The sequence below is a fragment of the Carettochelys insculpta genome, chromosome 1 (assembly GCF_033958435.1).
Source record: "Carettochelys insculpta isolate YL-2023 chromosome 1, ASM3395843v1, whole genome shotgun sequence".
In the NCBI taxonomy this organism is placed as follows: domain Eukaryota; kingdom Metazoa; phylum Chordata; order Testudines; family Carettochelyidae; genus Carettochelys; species Carettochelys insculpta.
In genome coordinates, this window is record NC_134137.1 from 164803968 (window position 1) to 164824609 (window position 20642).

Sequence of the window (20642 nt, forward strand, 5' to 3'; positions counted from 1 at the left end):
ATGTCAGTAATAGATAAAGCACCAGCATCTTTGGTAAAATTATTAATTACTCTTTGGCCATGGCCACATTAGCCCCCTCCTTTCAGAGGGCGCATGGCAATGAGGGATTTCGAAAGATGCTAATGAGGCGCTGCCATGTATATGCAGGACTTCATTAGCATAATGGCAGCCAAGTTGAATTTGAAAGTGTTCCTTTCAAAACGCATGCCACTTGTGTAGCCAGGGGCCTTTCAAAAGGACCACCTGACTTTGAAAGCCCCTTCTTCGCATTTGGGTTTGGAAAGAAAGGGCTTCTGAAATCAGGGGGTCCTTTTGAAAGGGCTCCGGCTACATGGGTGGCATGTGTTTTGAAAGCAGCAGTTTCGAATCACGTGCAGCTGCCATTATGCTAATGAGGTGCTGCATACTCATAGAAGTGCCTCATTAGCATCTGCCAAAATCCCCCATTACCATGCCCCCTCCAAACGAAGGGGACTAGTGTGGCCACAGCCATACTGCTGAAAAAATACCTCTTTTCCAGTCTAAATTTGTGTGTCTGGATACTTCAACTGAGGCACCAGTGCTGCTTATGCTATATACAGTGCAGAGCCTTGAACACAATGGCCCTTTTAATGGGAAATTGTTTATTGAGGGAGGTATACCCAATTTTTAAAAGGTTCCATGGGAGATCTGAGTCACAACAGAGACCGGTAGGACCTCTTCTCATCTACGGGAGGCATCTGTCCTCTACCTCAGTTTAATTGCATTACTGAGCCACATAAAGGACTGTTGATTGTAAGCAATAACCTCATTAGTGTGTTTCATAACGTAGGACTAAATTCTCTTTTCAGTCTTCCTGATAGAACTCTGCTGAAATTGAGAGTGTGGCACCAGAGTAACTAGCAGTTGAATTCAGCCCATAGGCTCAAACGTGGGACAGCAGAGTAATGAATACTAGACTTCACACATCTCTGCTTGTGAGGAATGAAGTGCGTGAAGTGGCTAATGCGTAGAGTTGGCTGGGCATTTTTTCCACAAAATTTGTCGATTTGTCAAAGCAAAAAAAACCCATTCATGTCTAAATCCATTCCAACACATTTCCTGACAAAAAGAGTTGAAAAAAGTTTTGTTCTTTTTTTGTTTTCAGACTGGGTTTTGAAATGTAACTTTATTTATATTTAAAAAGGGCAAAATCAAAACTTCCACATTTCAGTTGACCTGAACCAAACTTATGAGTCACCCTCTCCTCTCATTTGACCCTTTCAGAATCCTGCTTCCTGTCATGATGCACCAGAAGTACATTGGTTTTCCTCTTGAGAAGATTCCATGCCTGCAGAGTCAGGGGCAGGATTTGCCATGCAATGGTGTATATACATTCAAGCCTGACCTCTAACAACATCGCAGCTAATATTACTCTGCAGTGTCAGTGGTGGGCATGTGGCCAAGCCCTAGTGTGAAATGTGAAGTGACAGTGCCCTGGTTGTGGGGTGAGAAACCCACATGTTGAGCTGGAACGGTAATAGTACAGTATCATACAAATGCAAAAGGATGGAAAGCCAACTTTTAAAGTTATCAGTGAAACTGCCTGGAAAAACAGAGTGCGAAATATAGGCAAGTGAAGAAGTGTTGCTTTCTTGTACATAACCCTTCCCCTCTCCCCACATACACACAGTTTGCACAACCAGTAACTGAAGAAAGATATAGTAACACAGCAGTAGAACATTATTTTAATACACCTATCTGTCAATCAAACTCCAAACTAGTAGCTGTGAAGTCCAGCCTAGTTGCCTGGCTGTTGGCCCTACAGACTGCCTTGTGGGGAGCATGAGTCTGGTATCACAGAATCTTAGAATCCAAGGACTGGAAGGGACCTCAGGAGGTCATCGAGTCTAGTCCCCTACCTAAAGCAGGATCAGCCTTAACCTGTAGCCTGACTATAATAGGAGTCTGATAGGGGAGATGTGGAAATAGTTAGAAATGTGGGGGATAAAAATGAGAAAATCTTTTCATAGAAATTCACACTCGAACGGTGGCCGTTCACATATATTTCAAAAAATGGGAATTAAGGGAGCTCATTTCAATGAATCTGAACAACAAACAGTGAATCCAAGACTCCTATAAGCACTAATGGCACAATGTCTTCCAATTTTACTTTATCTTGAGGCATTTACTGCAGCTGGCTATGGTCTCTATTACATCTCACATTTTCAATGGAATGTCTTGCACAGCTGTTCCATAACTATAATGATGCTAAATGCAGTATGGCAGAATCAATGAATAAACCAATCAAAGTTAGAAAAAATAGTCTAATACACTATTAGTTTGAAGAAATAGGTATTCTTTCTGATTTTAAAATAAATAAGTCAAAATCCCAGTTCCTTTATTTTCACCAGTCCACTTAAAAGTAGGAGCGCTTAGCAACAATTTAGTTGATGACAAACTATATTTAGTAGATTAAAACCTATATTATGCTTGGAATTAAAATATCCCAAAATGAGATCATCTCTATAAAATAAATTTTGAAATCATGATTGATACTGGAGAAGCTAAATGACTATAGCCCTTGCTCTATATTTTGTCTAGGTTAGAACTACTGACTATTAAGTGAATATTCTCCTGAGGTTGTTGTTTTGCCTTAAGTGTTCTCCTAATTCATATTCTATGATTATTTCATGTTTTGATTGTGCAAAGAATCACCATTAATTTGTGTTAGGAAAAGACTATGGCTGCCTCTACCCTAGCAAGTTCTTTTGAAATATTTTTTGAAAGAAGGGGTGCTTTCAAAATATCCAGTGGAACATCTACACACAAAAAGTGTTCTTTCGAAGTTAAATTCAAAGAATGCAAGGCTCCTTTTGAAAGCACTCCCCCACTCCCATTTCAAAGGCTTCTTTCAAAAGAAAACATCTGTAGATGCTCTGTGGGCCCTTTTCCTTGAAAGAGCAGTCATTGCGGCACCAGATTTTTTGATCCCTGGCCCATTCTTTTGATAGAATGGGGCTGTGTGGATGCTCTCTTTCAAAAGAGCAGATCAATCTTTTGATCTGATTTTCATGTGTGCACACACTCTTTCAAAAGATGTTCTTTCAGAAGGGATCTTCCGGAAGGACTTAATTCAAAAGATCATTGTAGTCTAGACATAGCCTATGAGTTAGAAAACAGTTATTGATAAACACCATCGAAAACACATTGTAAACTTATTTTGCTGCCCAGTTCAATGGAATAAATTGAATTCATGCATTTGGACTGAAACTGAAATTAACTCTCTTATTCTTTTAAGGCTAACTAATGTGTCCTTAAATCAGAGCCTTTTTTTCCTCAAAGAAAATTAAAATTCTCTCTACACTGGAAACCTAGAAGAAATATGTTAAAACAATTTATACTTACTCATCTTTGCCTTCCACCTATCCTGGAATTTTGTCTACTTAGAAAATAAGTCATGTGACAAGTAGCTGGCATCTATGGTGAGTTATCATCCTGTTATGTCTGGTGACAGGTATACAATCATTTCTATAGAGCAGCTGAAAGTAAACCCAACTCAGGCATTTCTTTTATTATACCAAAAATGCATAAAGTGAAACTGAACAAGTTCGTATTTCTATCTTTATCTACAAAGCTCTTTTCTCATGTTTCCACACCAGTCTACTGAATATAAATGATAACATACCAAGTCAACACTGAACAGAAAGAAGCAGGGAACTTAATACTCAGATATTTGACAAAGCCAGGATGGTCAAATATAAACTTTTTTATTCCTTTATTTTTACAACCCATCAGGAAACCCAATATCAATATTTCTCTCTAACACCTGTCACACCAAGAAGGCACCATCAAACAGGACAAAAGGACACAGACTTTTTCAGTGCAACTGTTGGGAAGCAAGATATTTTACTCAGGTCTGGGGGTTGTGATCAAAGATTACAAATTTTTAACCTTCCAGAGTTGAGAGAGCCTTTAGAGAGAATGTCTTGGAAAACTGTTGCAATGTCAGATTTGGGTTGGATATGATCAGGTGCAACCTGATGCAACTATCACTCAAGCCAAAGTGAAAATTTGCACTGATAAGAAAGGGAGCTGGATCAGGTCCTTAATTAGTTTCTAATGGCATCCATATTAGGCCTAGTACTAAAAAGACCTATCCAAATCTAGGTTGCTACTCATGAAACATGCCTTTGTCTTTTTGAAGGGGTTGCTCACTTCTAGTACCACCTTGTGAAGGAGAAGGTACTTCTCGCAAAGATTGCGTCAGCTCCACAGAAACCTGCCTCTTCCCAAAACTTGGGCCCCCAGTCAGCTGATTTTAAAACTTCTCCCCTCCCAGAATAGTCCTTACACAGAAAGCATAGGGAATTTACACAAGTAAATGAGATAATAGGAAATAGAGGGGAACGATTCTCTCTCAACGGGTGTGGCTACACTGTCCCTTCCTTTTGCAAGAGGCATGTAAATGAGGCCAATTGGAAATGCAAATGAAGCACAGATTTAAATATCTTGCACCTCACTTGCCTACTCACGTGGGATCTCACTTCCGGAAGAGCTGATTTTGAAAAGCTAAACAGACATGTAGACAGGGTTCATTTGAAAGGGAACCCCACTTTCGAAAGCACCCTTCTTCCTGAAAAAAATTAGCAAGAATGCTTTCAAAAGCAGGGTTTTCTTTTGAATGAGCCCCATCTACACAAATGTTTTGGCTTTTGAAACCAAGTATCTGGTGGCATGTCAGTGGCAACTGCGCCAAGAAAAGCTCAGCCGTACATGGCCTATTATAACTGTTGCCCATTCATAAGTGCCCTGGAAGCGACAACTCTACAAGTCTGATGCTGTTATAGTTAATGCTCTGGCTTCCATGCAAACTTCCCTTGACACAACAAACCTCACACATAGCATTGTATCCTGCAGGCCGCAAACACTGGTCACCACTCTTCATAGTTATCTCCTTGTGTCTGCCAATTGCCTTGGGAGACTATTTCACAACAGAACAGAATTCAGTTTCAGTAAGCTTTTTTTTCCCTGAAAAAAACAACCTAAATGTTCTGCTCTAAATTCCATCCTATTACTCTTAGTTATATCACCTGGTGCCACACTAAAAAATTCCTTCCTTGGTGGTGGTAGCAAGCTTCAAGAATCTGCTCATTATAAGCGTGCTCTGCCCCACACCTTCACCATCCCTTTCCCAGTTTTGTTCTTTTAAGCCTACTCAATAAATTCCCTTTGTCCCTATGTAATTTAAATCACTCTTCTCTGAATTCCTTCTATTTGGCCAATATATTCATAGCTATATATTGCCCAGAAATGAGCAAAGAGCTACCAAGGCACCAGAAACATATGGAAAACCACTATTATTATAAGTGTAGTATCAACAGAGTGCTAAGGGTACATCAAGGTCCCAATCCCACCAGAGGATTAAATGGCTGTGAAGTGGCCCTTGGAATAAGGGCAATCAGCTTGGGATCACTAGGATGCAGCAGTAGACCACCCATTCCCTTTTCCACAGACTTGTCCTAATGTTCCATATGTGATTGGCAGGTGGAGTGCAGGGAAGTGCTGTAAAGCTGGTTAGGACAACTTTTTTAACTCTTTCTTTACCATAGGGAAGTCTCTGGCACTACACAAAAATGAAAGCCCGCTGCTTAGGAATCTGCCAACAGCATGGCTCAAAATATGACTGACTGGGAGATGAAATTATACAGCGAATGCTGAAGTCTGCTTATGTCCTTGCAACCTTCTTGGATCCAAAGTTCAAGGCTTCACAATGTGCATGTGATTTGGGACAAGACAGACAGTGTGAAAGAACACCTAGGGAGCTTTCAGCAAGGACAGCAGAGCAACACCAGTTTCTTCTGCTCAGTCAGCAGAACTGACTTCATCGACTTTCACATCCTTTTTCCAATCACTCTTTCCCAGCCAAAGCTGTAGCAGCAGTTTGGGGCCTCAAGATTTCACAGACAGCAACTCTAAGAAGGCTGTAACACAGGGAGTACTGATAAATTGACACTAGATTATTATTTCCTGGTCCAAGCACACGATATGATAAATGATTGCAAAAGATGCTTCTCGCATGACAGTGAATAGTATCTATGCTTTTGTTGAAAAATAAGGTGCAAATAAAATATACAAAACATCACTACCTAATATAGCTAATTAATAAAATCTGGTAGTGGAGAGAGGACGATCAGGGTATGGGACATCTGTTAATAACTAGCTTCTCTGTAGTGTCTTTCTCTTCTCAAGGCCACTAATCATTCTCAAAACACACCTTTCTTCTGCTTGTTCTCAGAATCAATAATTCCTATTTGGCCACTGAGGTGGGTGCCCTTCCTGGAACCTGTGTTTGCTGTCTCTAGTATTTTTCATTGTGAATGACTGGTTGTGTGACTGATAGTTCCTTGGCTGAGGAGAAGAGTCAGCAAAGATTTTCAGTATTTTCATTAGAGGCCCACCTGACAAATCATGAACTTTGATGAAAATCTCCCTCTTCCTTGGAAAAAATAAGCTGCCTCATCCTTGAAAACATGAATCACATGCACTCCAAAAGCTCAAACACAGCATTTATTATTATAAAAATCTCATGATTTTTAAGCCAATCATGTGATTTGGAGGGGGCAAAGTTAGGAGTTTTAACTGTTTGGGCTTGAGTATATCCAATTAGTAGTATTCTGGCTGTCCTGAAGAAACAGCCTGCCAATGTACTCCTTTGTTTTCTGTAGGGATTTTAGCTTCCTCCTATGGTACTGACCCCAATGGGCATAGATATGAATATTCTATAGAGCGGCATAGGCTTTCCCTTATCAGGTTGCCAAGAGTTTCTGTTTGAAATCTAATATCCTCTCCCATTTGTGATAAGGCTAATTACTTTGGCTGTCTAGAAGCTCCTGGCACTGGAGTTTCAGGCATTCTGGGGTCAGTAATATTAACAATGACGTGGAGCATGTTATAAATTCTTCAGTACCCTTGAACCTTTTCCATCAATATAGGTCATAAGAAAGTCTCATGATCTTGTGAGTCTGGCTGATGAATGTTAGGTAGATCATAGAATCATAGGGCTGGAAAAGACTTCAGGAGTTCATCGAATCCAGCCAGCTGCAAAAAGCAGGATCAACCCTAACTAAATCATCCCAGGCAGGACTTTGTCAAGCCAGGACTTAAAAACTTCTAGGGATAGAGATTCCACCACCTCTGTAAGTAATACATGCCAGTCCTTCATTACCCTCCTAGTGAAAAAGTTTTCCTAACATCCAACCAATGCCAAGTGCTTGAGGTACATTTTCCTTTCCCATTCTAATACAAAAATAGTATGAAATTGGTAAATTACTAATGAAATCTCTGTGAGTCATATGCAGAAAGAAAACAAAAGGTGTGATATTGATATACCGATGCACTGTTTTTATTAGACAGCCTCATAAATCTCCACATTGGAGCTCAGCAGAAATCAAGACACCTACAGAAACTCACTAGCTTTGGGGAAATAATCATATCACCTGATCTGCAAATTTACATTTTTTCTGCAGTCATATTTCTATTTTCCTTACCTGGGCAAAGACTAGATATTTACTTGATATTGTGACTTATCTTTCATGTGATATACTCTAGCTACAAGAAGGAACTCAAGCTAAAATTCTGGATCACAAACACACCCTCAAGCTTTAGGAAAGGTTATATCTGTAATTCAAATACAAACCTTGTGCCTCTGATCTGGGAAGAGATCACATGCTGGGGAGGTGCCTGTTGGCCAGCTATTGTGGTGCTCACTGAGGGAATGAAAATAGCATGGGCCTAAATTTTCAAACTTAGGGGACATGAAGTTAAGCTCTTAAATCCATATTTAGGCATTTAAGTGGAATCAGAAGACCAAGCGTAAGAGCTCTGGTTTGGCCTTTATTTTCACAAATATTAATAAGAACATGTGGCAAAGAAGCTCAGCAGCTAATGTATTGCCTTCCGGTTAGATGAGGCATTTCCAGGTTTTTTTCTCTGTAGCCCAGCAGCCCAGGTCCACTAGTGATCCCCATTTACCTTGTGACTTCAGCCCCCAGGTCACCTGTTGGTCTCACCCCTGCCAGCGTAAACCAGAGTCTTCACCCACTAGTCCCGTGATCTCACAACAGATAGGTGGGTTGAATCCAGGCTTTTGGCTTCTTGTGCTTGGAGTTTTCCTGGAGGTGCTGTAAGGAACCCAGACCCTCTACCCTTGGTTCCAGCTGCAGGGAGTAGTTGAGTTCTGTCTTCTCAGATATCTTGCTTCGTCCCTGAGTTACCCCTGATATCATCCTACTCTTGTTGAGAAGGGCTTACATTTTCAGTGGCAGAGGGAGGGGGGAATTCTAACATCTAGTCCCAGGTCTTAAGGCTGCCAAGAAAATGGAATGAGAGCGACAGAAATTAAGAGCAGCACCAGCTTCTTTGTCCTATCAGGATCCTCCAGCTCTCTGCCCTACTGCTCTGTACTCACAGGCAGACGAAAATGGGCCCTTCTGAACTGAACTTCCCCCTCTCTAAGGTGCCTCACAGGTGCAGTAGGGCAGGGCTGGCTGAACTACTGTGTTTGGTATGGTGTTTGTACACCCCATTCCATAGCACAATTTGATAGATGAAAAATCACTGGAGTGTTTAAAAAAGTAGCTAATTGTACTGCTATGTCAAATTGCACAGTAAGGCCCACTGATGTTTCCCTTAGAGAAGGGTTAAAACTACAACCTTGAAACCAAAACCTCTCTGAATTACAAGGGTTTCAAATTCACAGCCTCAGAGCCCGTTTTTTTCCAGCCACCAGTCCTGTCTCTCAGTGTTCAGTGCTGTTGTTTAGCTGTAATTTATCCCTAAATATCATTGAAGAACCCAATAAGCAGTGGAATTGTTGATAATGCTGCTAGAGAACAATGACCTCCTATGGTCCACCAAATTCTCTTGTTCAGCACCAGTCAGGTCCCAAAGATGCCAAACTAGAGAGTTTCTACTTCTATATAAGCAATTCCCTGTGCATTTTCCTTTGAAATGTGAGGCATGTGAAGAAAAAGTATACACTGTGTTCTGGGATTTTGAAATTTCCCATTATAAAAATAAATGGGGGCCAAAACCTTTACTATAAATTGAAGTAGTTCTAAAGAAATCAACACAGAGATCGCACATATAATATCTTTGCACATACTGTAACTGCAAATCAGAAATATCTCCTCACTGAAAATAAATCAGGGTCCCCTTGACTTCAGTGAGTCCTGGATTTGACTTTTGCACTGTAATCTGCGTTGGGTTTGAGTATATCTAAAGGTGAAGATTCAAATGTTGGTTTCTGAGGCATGAAGTTCTAAATGGTATGGACTCTGGCTTGCTTAGGTACCTCTTTACTTTACAGTCATTTTGATTATTTGGGATCTGGGCTGCCACTTCCCAGAGATGAGAAATGTCTTCGTCTCTGCTACTCTTCTCATCCTCGCCAAAACTGTATCTGGTGATCTTCAGGACGTGCTGTGACAACTAGCTGTTTTCTTGTGCTTTCCCAGTACGGGTTGAGTGGGTAAGAGTGAGTTGAGGAAAACAATGTTCTTGTTGATAATCTGGAAAATTTTGGTGTGCTTTTTTTATGCAGTTGAATGGTTTATATGTGTTGGTTTAAAAAAAAAAAGAGAGATGATCCTAGGTGTATTTGACAAACCCAAATAAATAGATGCACAAGAGGAAGGTCTGAGCTGGAAAAATAAATGTCTATAAATGTCACTCTTAGTTCAAGCATTTAAAATGATCAATATATTTCTAACATAACTGTCTTTATACAATATCTGTCTTATTGTTATAAGGCTCCATTCTACTACTCTGGCTTCTTTACAAAAATCTGTAAAGCATTTTTGAGATTATATCACAGATGAATCTGACTTGTAAAGTGTGGAGCTTGATTTGGATGCTAACTTTTCCAAACCTCAAAGGCTCAGGAGTAGGGTTATGGTACTATGCACATTTCTGATATATTTCTATAGTATTTATACTACAACCTGTGAGAAATGTAGTGATGAGTCCATCACATAATCTCTCTGTTTTATACTGAAGATGCATACATTAAAGAGTACTTAAAATTTACAAATTGGTAAGCAAGTTAGCAAGCACAATGAATACACCCACCTAAGATAATATACAACAAAAGAAATCTTATTTTGGCTGTATTTTACATTAATATATTTAAATAAGTCAAACACTTTCTACTTATATGAACCCCATCCATGTAGTATCCAAATACATCACAAACATTAATAATTTTATTTTCAGGGCAACTCATAAGGCATGGAAGCATCATAAGTACTCCTATTTACAGATGATGAAAAAATACCCAGGAAAATGTATTGACTTTCCTGGTGAGAAACAGGAAGTTTGTGCTTAGCTGGGCGCTGAATCTAGGCCAGTCCCTTCAGCACGAGATTATCTTACTTTATCCACACAGGTCCAGTCTTAGGTTAACAATGACTGGGATTTGCTTTATAGGAACTATTATCCTATTATGTAGAACTCTTCTAATTCACACATTTCCAATGTGTACACAGAATAATCTACATACAAATTAACTTTTAGTGGTCCCCTTTACAGCAAAGATTTTGCAGCAGAGTACAGTCTGAAGATTTCACATTATTATGTTCCTTTTACAAGATCTCCTACTGTACGGGATATTTACCAATATGGTAAGAATTACCACGCATGATGGAAACTAAGCTAGTCAAAGAAATTAAAAGCACATAATGTGATGGATTATCCTGGCTCATTAGAATTGTACTTGCTTATTTACTTGATCTTTTGTGAACTTCAATAACAAGTATCCTATTATTAATATAAATGAGATTCTGCAAATTAGTGACCACCAGAGGTCTCCCCCATTGTTCCCTATTGAAACCATAAAATGATGGAAATTGTGGACAAATTAATAAAAACAAAGGAAAAAAAAAGAAAGAGCTCAATCTAAATGTGTTCACCCATTCATGTAAAAATATACAGTACATACTTTGAAAATGTCACAAAAATCAAATAAAATTTACTATGTGGTTTGGTGCTTGAACAAAAAAAATAGGTAGGTGAACTTTATTATGTTTTGTTGGTCCTGTACATTTTTTTCCATAAAAAGGCATCTATTTGAGTATTTTCTATGTTCTGTTAACTTATTTAGGTCTCTAAAACAGCACCAAATGCGACAGTTCAGGGCAACTGCATTTCTAACTCCCCTCCGTGATTCAGTGAGGACTCCCACCTTTAACCGTCCCATTCCCCAGATGTTGTCTTTCCTGTGTGGAGACTCTCACTCGATCCTGACCTGGATATCTCCAGGCTGCACAGTCCCCTGACTATGCAGTGACTTCACAGCAAAAGATTCTGCCTAAGCAGGTCTGCTAACTTTCTCTTCAGAGACAACTAGTAGTGGGATGTCCCACATAGTTGCTACATAGCCATCAGGGCCAAGAGCCACCGAGGGCTTGAGGACAAGGTGTGATGGGGGCTGGCTCCCCTTCCTTGGAATAGGCAGGGCTTCAGGTGGAAGGGGCAGGACCAAGGACAGTCAGCCCAGAGAGCCATACGGGCCCAGTACTATTGCCCCCATTGTCCAGCCCATCAGCAGGCCTTCATTCAACGTCGAAGTAGGGCGCTATATTCCCATCTTCGGATGGGAATAGCAATTTCGATGTCTCACCACCTAACGTCAATTTCAACGTTGAAATAGCATACGGTGCGTGTAGACGTGACACGTGCTATTTCGAAGTTGTACGTGCTACTTCGAAGTAGCCAGCTAGTGTAGACACACCCTACATGATTCCTAGAGATGAAACTTAACTTTTACAGGTTATCTATCAGCTGTTAAAGAAAGCTTATCTCATCCCAAATGTCCTTTTGAAGTGTTTTCAACCAAAGCTGACTATGTTTCCATTTTCATGAATAACAAGAAGTCCTGTGGCACCTTATAGACTAACAGATATTTTGAAGCATAAGTTTTCATGGGGACTGAAAGACAAAGATGGCCACAGATAGGGTCATCTTTATAGTCTTGTCATGTGGAACAAAGCTTTCTTCTCCTGGGCACATATTCTGTGCCATTTGTGTATGTGACCCGGGTCTTTGCCCACGAAAGCTTATGCTCCAAAATATCTGTTAGTCTATAAGGTGCCACAGGACTTCTTATTGTTTTTAAAGATACAGACTAACTTGGCTACCTCTCAGATAATTTTCATGAGTGTAAATCCATTAACTTGCTTGGGGCAAGACAGGAATGTCTCCTATCCTTCCACTTCTGTCCCCAAAGTTCATTGTTTTTGCACGCAGCCACGCCAACTCTCATGGCTTGGCTTTTTGTTGGTTTTTAATTCTGTTCAATCCTTTTCTGTCAACTCCATGTGTGTATGGGGCTTCCATTGTTTGGCCTGCAATGTTCAAACTGCATGGCTAACAAAGAGACATGAGAATCAACATCTTTTATCTGACCCAAAAGCTCTTTGTTACCTCTGCTTTGGACACAGATTTTAACTCCAATTTTTAGTACACATACACAATTCTTTAAATATCATCTTTATGTACATCTTGTTTCAATTATGAGGATCAATAGGGCATAAGCTTTTATTAGAGATGTCTATGATACTGTTCATAGAAAAAAACACATGAAAGCAGTATGCTAAGTAAAAATGAGTTAGGTTTCTCTGTTACAAAATAGTGAACCCTTTGCCAGCTGGTATGAATAGGCCTCTGTGTCACAGAAGAGAAGGAAGCATGGAGCTGTAGCCATGATCTTTCTTTCTATACCAGATATCAGAGTAGGCCCTGAACAGGAAAAGGTACATAGTACATCCTCAAAAATGGCATCTCAGCTCATGTTCAACAGATTAGTCATCATGGCCAGGGCCCTAAGACTTTGGCAGAGTAAATGCTTCCCAGGACAGAGTTCCCCGTTCTAGAGGTATGGTCTGCTTGCTTTGTCCCTAAATGTACACCTTTACATTTGGCTGTATTAAAACATGTATCACTTGCTTACACTCAAATTACTAAGTGAATGAAATCATTCTGCATCAAGATCTTTACTATTTGCTAGCGTTCAGATGGTCTGGGATAGTTTCATTTTCAGGATAAAGCCAACAATTAACCCACACATATCCCATCTCTAGCCTCTGGTTTTATACACCAGATATTAATAACCATATAATAAGCACAATTAGCAATATGTACACCTTGCATATCCTCAAACTACAATTAAACCACCCACAGTTCATTCAACAGGCTGTGTTTCTATCAGACAAGCCAGGACAAACTTATCTAAAATGGAAACTGTGTACTACATAGAGAGCATATGTTATGCAGTGCATTGCTAGCAGTGCCTGGATTAACTACAGACAGTTTTGCCAATGCTAGTCCAACGTTTCATTCTTAGCAGTGCACGCTATAGGTTACGGGAACTTGATAAGGTTAGCTGCCCCTCAATTTAGAGTGCTGAAGAAGTGATTACCGGCTTTGGTTAGAAAGGAAAGGAGTGTCAGCAAGAATATATAATGCATTCTGACTCAGATGCCTGGCATGAGCACATCAGAGTCTCATACTCACACAGAGAATTTGCCCCCATAGTTCTACAGAGAATCACAATATTATTGTTTTGAGATCTGAGAGTTCTCCTAGTTCATGTCCTCACTTGTCTTATGCACTTTTTACTCCATAATACATATACAACACTAATCTTCATCCACTGACAAGGGCAACTCTTTCATAGCTGCAGAAGAACGGAACTAGAGAACGTTTGGTATGGCTTTTTTTTTTTTTTTTTTTTTTTTACAAAATGGACATGCACCAAATTAAACATTTAAATGCATTGAAACAGCTTAGTTTTAACGCTAGAGGCAGCTTTTTCTCTTTTAGCTTGCAGACAGACTGGCTTCCTAGTTAACCTTTCCTTGGATGCTTCATCAGCTTGCTATAAGACTGTTCAGCTCCCTTGCACTTAACAAATTCATTAGTATCACCTGATTTTTCCAAGTGAAGTGGGTGACAGCTTGAACAGACACCATGTAACTCATCTAATTGTCAGGGGCTGGGGAGAAACTAAATTAATTGTATAAGAAAAATCTATCCTTTTCAATATGCATTCAAACACAAACCATGGTGGGCAATAGAAAAGCAACAAAGTCTCTATTGCATTTATGTAAATGATACATATTGGTTTTAATACACATAAAAGATCCCCACCTTCAAGGGTATTACACCATAATCAATCATTTTTTGCCATTTAATCCAGGATTGGATGCCTGTCAGAAATTAGATCCTAAAGGGTATTTTTAACCTTGGATGCTTGGATATTTAGGGCAACCACTCCTGAACAATCAAAAATGATGTATTAAATATAGTCTATATGCATACAACAACTACAAAAGGCTACAAAGCTTTTTTAAAAAAATGTTTTAAACCTAGAGACATAAAGCCATTGTGTGTGGCTGTATAATGTGCAGGATTCTAACACTGTACTGAAGTGATAATGAAGCTGCAAATTCCTGGCATAATAATAGCACACGGCAGGGATAAGGGAGGGCACAAGATAACGCTGAGTACCTAAATTGATCTGGCTGTGTGTTATTAGAGCAGGGACATGAAGCACCATGCCCCTGCTAGCATTATAAAATGGATTTCAGAGTTTAGGGAGTTGGGCTTTAAAGGGAAATCTAATGGAAAACAACAATAGTTTGATTTGCTTTTGATATAGGATAAGCTGAAGGAATCCTTACTGAAATTAACTGCAATGATACAATATTGCTGCTTTAATGATAATAGAAAATCATCTTTTTTGCATATAGTGCTTGAATGATCCTTTTCTGAAGGCTCTTCAAGTAGCAGATATATTTCCACCAATTAAAGTTCACACATGACTACAACTGAAAGGTCGCAATGAGAATAGGTTAAACTCAGGCCATTTCCTACTTACATTACATTCTTTGTTGTGAGAATGGATTGCCTGGAGAGGAGTGTGGGTTATACTTCTCAGGCCTCACAGTATTCCTGAGTCTTGTTTGTTGTCCTTTTCCTAAATTTCCTAGGGTCTTTCTCTGTTTGTATGCAAAAAAACCAGCAAGACAACAAGCAAACTCTTCTCTAACATTTCAGTAGAAATTACTGCCACACTAAACAAGCTGGTTGCAGTGAAACTTCCACAGTTTCAGTGAATAAGCATGTTAGATATGACACACTGACCATAACACGTGTATGCCTTTGAATACCCAAAACAATTCACCTGAAATCTCTGAATGTCACTGTACTCTCACACCAAAATGCTAAACAAGACCAGCTCCAAGGGCATCGTTTTGGAAAGAAAGGGAGAGCAGCAGTCATTCATAGCAGGATCCTGTTTGCTCTTCTTTCTGTTCCTTGGACTGTCAGGGAGGGAGGGAGGGAACAGTACGCAGCATGCATGCATGCCTCTCACTCCTGGCTGGGGAGGGAAGGAGCCAGAAGGATAATTCAGGATATCTGTGTACTTTCACCTTGCTCCCTGATAGTCAGGGGAAGGGGAGGAAGAGCAACCAGAGCCCTGGTATGCAGAGCTGCCCTGCCCTCCTGATATGGCACCCTTGACTAGCTGGCTGATGGAAGACTGTTGACCTCATTTTTCTCTCACTACACTAATGCAAATCACAAATAATAGCACAAAAACAAATGGAATGACAATGCTGTAAAACCAATGTCAATGAGTGAAGAATCAGACCTGCCTTCTCTAAAATGGATGAAGAACCAAGCTGATGATGCTGAGATCCTAAAGGGAAGTTAAAGAAAAGAGCCTCCTCTGCCCTTTGCACTGACTGTGCTGTTTAATATTTTAGTAGCTCTGGCTTGAATCCTACGGAGCATTGAGTAGGGTGCAGAGATGTTTAGCATTAGTAAACATTGATCAAAAGCACCAGCTGCATGCAAGGCCACAGCCTAAGACATCTAAAACATTATCCTTTTGCTCACAACATGTCCCGAGCTGCCATTTTAATGGTCTAATACCGCTTTCCAAAATGCAGTGTTTTCCTTTCTAATTATCAGGGTAAGGTAGCCATTGCAGTGCTGCATTAATATCTGTGCTTTGCTGAATGAGACGTGTTACCCTGGGAAAAAGAAAAGAATCAGCAGGGCCACCCTGTCTCATTGTGCTAGTGTCAAGGATGCATATATTAAACACAAAGGAGCCATGAATTAGCTTTCCTTCCAACTTACTAGCACCATCTTAAACTGTGCACTTGCACAAGTACTGGGCAGAGTTGAATTAACTTAGTTCATCTGCTTGACTTAAGGTTAGCTGCTTAAGTTTACACTGTCACTACTACAGGATTAAGGCCTTTTTTGTTTCCAGACCTGCTACATGTTTTAGCATTGTTTCTTAGAATTTCAAGAATGTAAAATGTTGTGTAACATGGGGAGGGGTTACTGTCTTAAATCTCAACTCTTCAGTGTTCCATGTTTTGATAGGCTCATTGCTCACTTCAATCACAGATAAAAGAATTGCTAAAGAAGAAAAACTGGATTTAAAACTACTCTTGGGGCTTGTCTACACTACCACCTTCCTTCAAAGGAAGGATAGTAATTAGGGCGTTGGGAGTTTACTAATAAAGTGCTGCCGTGCATAGGCAGCACTTCATTAAGCAAATTCTCCCCCGCGGCAACTTTGAAGTTTTAAACTTCGGGTGAGCCGTGGCTAGACGTGTGCCAGTACTTTGAATTTTAAAACTTTGAAGTTGCCGCCGGGGGGTGGGGGGGGGATTTGCTTAATGAAGTGCTGCCTATGCACTGCAGCACTTTATTAGTAAACTCCCAACACCCTAATTACCATCCTTCCTTCGAAGGAAGGTGGTAGTGTAGACACAGCCTTGGTGTCTTTCAAGTGCTTTCTCTATCCTTATGTCTCAGTGACTATTGCCAGACCTCCTATCTGGAGAGCAAGAGACTGCAACCTCAGCTTGTCACAACTTTGTATCTATTAACTGTTCTTGTCTTAGCATCATTTGATGTCAAAGCTCAGTTTCTCTCACAGAGACACTCATAACTGCCCCCCCCCAACTAATAAAATAATATGTTGGCACATACTCTCCCCATCATGTTTTCTCACCAAATGAGGAAGTGTCAGTATGGTTGATGAGAACAGCTCAGTGCGTATGAATATTCCAAGGTTTCAGGCTAGAATATTTGTTCTCCTGTAAAATCAGTGTTGCGCTCAGTTTGCTGCTACAGAATACTAGGCATGCCCTCTGCTCTCAAGCTGCAAGAACAACAGCAAAACAGCAGAGGCTCCAGCCTCATCAGCAGGCATTCCATTCATATGCCTTTTCCTTCCCAAGATAAAAAAGCCAGAAATAGCCACAGCCATCCACTACTTCATAGAGTTGGAAATCAGACATTAGAAAATCTCTGCCTCTAATAATCAAGAGGAAACAATTAAAACCCTGAACTGGAATACTGATGATCAGCAAGATGTGTAAATGATTTTTGTATACATTTAAAGAGTTCAGTCCTGGAGCCTCCTTTCCTTCAGCGTGAATTCAATTCCTGGAATGTTTAAAGGACCTGACCCCTACTGCATATGGTTTTGTGTCAAAGGGAAGGTCTTCCATTACAATAGTAAATGAAATGAAAAGGAACAAAGCATATTGAATATGCTTATTATCTTTTAGCCAATAAATCTATATTATGAGCCTGGGACCTGCTTTCCTGAAGGACCACTTCTCTTTCCATTGCATACTCTCACCACAGCTGGACTGTGCTTGCTATACAAAAGAAGGAACTGTTTGCAGTCATTACATCTTGGGACTTTGCAGCCTGCTCCCAACCTTAGTCCAAACTAGTTTGAATTTGTGACTTTCTAGACAGGTTGAAAAAGCCATTAATTCAATAGCTTTTTTTTTCTGAAAAGGGCCAAAGGTATGTTCCTATAACATTATGATCAGGAAAGAAGTGTTTTGTAGCTAACTGGTTGAGTTATTTGTTCCTGATAGAACATTTTTGCTGTGTCTACACAGGCACAAATCTTCGAAATAGCTGTATTTCGTAGATTACTAATGAGGCGCTGAACAGAATATTCAGCGCCTCATTAGCATTAGGACGCTTCCGGCTGCGATGCTTCGAAAACGCCGCTTTTGAAAGTGCGCGGCTCAGCACGGCTACATGGGCTCCTTTTTGATAGGACCCGCACCTTTCAAAATCCCCTTATCCCGATCTCTGATCTCTGATTGGAATAAGGGGATTGCGAAAGGTGTGGGGTCTTTTCAAAAAGGACCCCCATGTAGCCAAGCAGAGCCGTGAACTTTCAAAAGTGGCGCTTTCGAAGCATCGCAGCCGGAAGCGTCCTAATGCTAATGAGGCGCTGAATATTCTGTTCAGCGCCTCATTAGTAATCTACGAAATACAGCTGTTTCGAAGATTTGTGCCTGTGTAGACAGCCTTTGTTTTTAATGATGCTGAAGGTATTATTGTGCTGTAACTTTAATTAATGTCAGAGTGCCTGAAGCCTCTGTATAGATTAATTATTTACATCTAAATAACTTAATATCACTGTAGTTAGCATGGTCATCATCATGACGACTTACTACCATCCAAGCCCCAGACTGTTACAGTTTGAATAGAAAATAGAAAATACAGAACTACATCAGCATCATACTGATTCCCTGTGAACTTTAAGCCTAATGCCAGCTTACAAACACTTTGAAAAGCTAGAGTGCTATGTGGTGTTGACATTAAACCTACACAATAGTACACACTGATTCCTCACCAATACCTCGCTGAGTTTTGTTGACTGACATAAATTTGGCCCCTGTAAAAGCAGCAGCTGAGTCATGAGCCCCAGATCATAAATTATAATGCCAAGTTGTTATGTCTGTCAGAGCTGATCCTTTCTTGGTCTGCACGGTGAAATTAACAGACGTACACTACCTATCATTTATCATTAAAATCCTCCCAAAAAGCAAAACAAGGAGGCTGTATTTCACTTCTAATTAGATTGCAAGGGAAACTGTTTCACCAGACAAAACAAGAAATGATGTTGCTTTTCAGTGGGAGACAGGACGCACTGCTGCCCATACTAATGATTTGCAGCAAGTGCTTTTTGCTTGGAAACTTTTATGTTATATCCATGCGTTAAAATTGGACAAAGAAGAATGTTGAGAAATTTAGTTTTGGCCCTAGTCACCAGACTTGGGTCAGAGTGAAAAGTGTTCAGTGCTGCCCTTGTCAGATGCCAGTTCAGGGCACATCTTCACTCTGGAGAAGATTGATGCTGCCACAAACCAAAGTCACAGGGTGCCACTGTCAGCACCGGTACTCCTACTCTTCAGAGAAATAAGAGAAGTCGACGGTAGTGTTCGCTCCTGTTGACCTCACACGGTGGAGATGATACAGAAACTCAAATTAAGGTACATCAACTCTAGCTACATAATTAACATAGCTGGAGTCACATATCTGAATTTGACCTTCCTTCTCAGTGTAGGCCTGGCATCAGTATCCACTGTCAGCAATGATGGTTCTCAGGGGCTGACCGAAAATAGAAGTCAAACTTCACCTAGGCCCAATGCCCTTGGCTCAGGGACCCAAGTCCTTGGCCTTGGAGTTTTTAACAGCATGTTAGAAGGCCCTCAGAAAGAAAAAGACTGAGAACCCCTGGTCTATAAAATCACGTATGGTGCAAAGAAAGTGACTATGGAAGTATTATTTACTCCTTCACATAACACAGGAACCAAAGATTACCAGGGAAACGAGACAGCAGGTTTAAAACAAACATAAGGAAGCACTTATTCATATAATACATAATTAACCTGATAACTTACTGTTGGGGATGTTGTGAAGACCGAAATCATAACCGGGCTCCAAAAAGAATTAGATAAGTTAATGGAGGACAGGTATGTCAATGGCTGTTAGCCAGGATGGTCTGGAGCATAATGCCATGCTCTAAATGTCCCTAAACCTCTGATTGCCAGAAGATGAGACTGACCAACAGATGATGGATCACCGGATAATTGCCCTGTTCTGTGCATTGTCTCTAAAATATCTGGCACTGGCCACTGTTGGAAGACAAGATACTGGGTTAGATGGCCCATTGTTGTTACCTGGTATGACCATTCTTATCCTCTTAATTTTGAAGACCTCAATGATGATTTAATATCGGACTTAGGTCCCTACAATGGCAGTTCTGTTCCTAACTCCATCTGTGGATCCAGCTCTAAATGCTTCATGAAAGGGACAATCTACTACTGTATGCCACAGAGTGGTCTTAGGCACTACCATGATTAACTTCATTATTATTCATCTGCTTCTTCTTGGACTGAACTGCCAACTGATGGATCTCATCTTCCATGACACCGTTGGTGAGTGAATAAACCAATCCTTGATAGGCAGAGACAATTACAGATGTCACATAAAAAGTCACCACTGCAAATGTTGTATGTTCTTTTTGTATCCTATGTTTTTTCCTGTAGTGTCTGGCTACATTGATTCTCAAAGCAATTAAGATCCTCTACAGTAGTTTGCCAACAGGACAATCTGTCTTGGACTAGAGTTTCCATATCATTGGGAGATATGCCTGATGATTTCATGTTGGCCTTTAAAGTGTCTTTATAGAGCTTATACTGCCCATCAACAGGGCACTTTCCATGAGGAAGGTGGCCATAGAAGACCATCTTTGGTATCTGTGTATCATCCATCCTCAT

At 40.3% G+C, this 20642-nt stretch overlaps 2 long non-coding RNA genes across 2 annotated transcripts in view; one reads left to right on the plus strand and one right to left on the minus strand.

Annotated features, from left to right (window-relative positions):
- LOC142013382 (uncharacterized) overlaps nucleotides 1-20642 on the plus strand; it is a 134279-nt gene that overhangs the window by 105788 nt on the left and 7849 nt on the right. The window lies entirely within an intron of this gene.
- Nucleotides 1-20642, minus strand: part of LOC142013373 (uncharacterized) — a 36053-nt gene that overhangs the window by 7464 nt on the left and 7947 nt on the right. The window lies entirely within an intron of this gene.